The sequence below is a fragment of the Scyliorhinus canicula genome, chromosome 7 (assembly GCF_902713615.1).
Source record: "Scyliorhinus canicula chromosome 7, sScyCan1.1, whole genome shotgun sequence".
NCBI classification, from domain to species: domain Eukaryota; kingdom Metazoa; phylum Chordata; class Chondrichthyes; order Carcharhiniformes; family Scyliorhinidae; genus Scyliorhinus; species Scyliorhinus canicula.
The window spans coordinates 37,828,383-37,830,835 of record NC_052152.1 but is presented as its reverse complement, the minus strand read 5'-3'; positions in this window follow the sequence as shown (position 1 = coordinate 37,830,835).

Sequence of the window (2,453 nt, the reverse complement as noted above, 5' to 3'; positions counted from 1 at the left end):
ACCCCAGTCCAACGCCGGCATCTCCACATCATCCACAAGCATGGAAGGCCATGGTGAAACCTACCACTGTGAAACCTTGAGCATACAACAGTTCACTCATTCCATGTGCAGGATCCATGGTCTTAGAGTATGAGAACAAATAGTCCTCTTGGGTATCACAGATATTCTACTAAAGGCCGAGTGATTGTAGTTCTACCTGAATGTCATGACCTCACACATATAACAATCCATGGAATCAGTCAGGCATCTGTTACAACACCCTTGGCTAGTGCGAGGTTGATTCCAGCCTCACAGGCCCTGGAGTCCCAACACAAGTGAATTAACCAATAATTTGTCTAAAATGTGCAGATTCTTTACCCCTTGACTGCTCAATAAGTTATAGCCACCAGGTTTGAAAGTTGAACTCAATAGCTGTTTATTTAAAACAAGAACAAAGTTGAAATATGCAATAACTGCAATGAAACACAGGTTAGATGATCTACTTCTCCCCTCCCCTTTTATCACCCCACCCTCTACCCAACCACACACATGGCAGACACATACATGGGAGGAATGATGCTTGAAAGTTGATTCTCATATTGGACACACACACCTCCCCCTCACTCCCTCATACACACTCATGTTTCTCTCTCAGTCACACACCTCTCACTCACTCCTCTGTCACACACAGTTATCCTCACACACACTCATACTCAAGCACACACACCCTCACACAATCCTCACATATATCCCTATCTCTCACACACTCACCACTCTCTCACCAACACACTCACCCTCACACACACATACACACATCCTCACACACACGTACACACTCATCCTCACACACAGACATACACTCATCCTCACACACACTCACCCTCACACACACTCTTCAATGCAGGACTGAGGGTGTTGTATCTAAATGCGTGCAGTCTATGGAACAAAGTAAATGAGCTTGTTGTGCACATCAAAATTGGCCGGTACAATGTTATGGGCATCACAGCAATGTGGCTGCAAGGGGATCAGGGCTGGGATGTAAATAACCAAGGATGTGTGTCTTATTGAAAGGATAGGCAGACGGGCAAAGGGGGCGAGGTTGCATTGTCAGTAAGGAATGAAGTTAAATCAATAGCAAGATGTGATATAGAATCAGAAGGCATAGAATCTGTGTGGGTAGAGTTGAGGAATTGCAAAGGTGAAAAAGACCCTGATGGGAGTTATGTACAGGCCCTCCCGCAGTAGTCAGGATGTGGGACAGAAAATAAATCAGGAGATAGAAAAGGCATATAAGAAAGGAAGTATTATAATAATCATGGGGGGCATCAATAGGGGCTGGTTTAGCTCACTGGGCTAAATCGCTGGCTTTTAAAGCAGACCAAGCAGGCCAGCAGCACGGTTCGATTCCCGTACCAGCTTCCCCGGACAGGCGCCGGAATGTGGCGACTAGGGGCTTTTCACAGTAACTTCATTGAAGCCTACTCGTGACAATAAGCGATTTTCATTTTCAATATAGAAGTGGACTGGAAAAATCAAGTTCCAAGAAAAGGAATTTCTGGAATGCGCAAGAGATGTTTTTTTGGAGCAGCTCGTGACAGAGCCTACTGGGGAACAGGCAGTTCTGGATTTGGTGATGTGTAATGAGGCAGACTTGATTAGTGAACTTAAGGTGAAGGAACCCTTAGGGAGCAGTGACCACAATATGATAGAATCTACCCTGCAGTTTGAGAGAAGCTGGAATCAGGTGTAACGGTATTACAATTAAATACAGGTAAATACAAAGACATGAGGGAGGAGCTGGCCAGAGTTGATTGGAAAAGGAGCCTAGCAGGGAAGACAGTGGAACAGCAATGGCAGTTTTTGGGGGTTATTAGGGAGGCATAACAGAAATTCATCCCAAGGAGGAGGAATCATGCTAAGAGGAGGATGAGGCATCCATGGCTGACAAGGAAAGTCAAGGACAGCATAAAAGCAAAAGAAAAAGCATACAAAGTGGCAAGGATTAGTGTGTAGCCTTTAAAAGTGAGCAGAGGACAACTAAAAAAGCAATAAGGGGGGGAAAAGATTAAATATGAGTGTAAGCTAGCAAGTAATATAAAAAAACGATAGGTAGAGTTTTTTTCAACATATGAAAGGTAAGAGAGAGGCAAGAATAGACATTGGACCACTGGAAAATGAGGCTGGAGAAGTGGTAATAGGAAACAAAGAAATGGCAGAGGAACTGAATAATTACTTTGCATCAGTCTTCACAGTGGAAGACACCAGTGGGATACCAGAGCTCCAGGAGAATCAGGGGGCAGAGGTGAGTGTAGTGGCCATCACTAAGGAGAAGGTTCTGGGGAAACTGAAAGGTCTGAAGATGGATAAATCACCTGGACCGGATGGACTACACCTCAGGGTTATAAAGGAGAGAGCTAAGGAAATTGTGGAATTGTGGAGGCATTGGTGGTGATCTTTCAGGAATCACTGGAGGC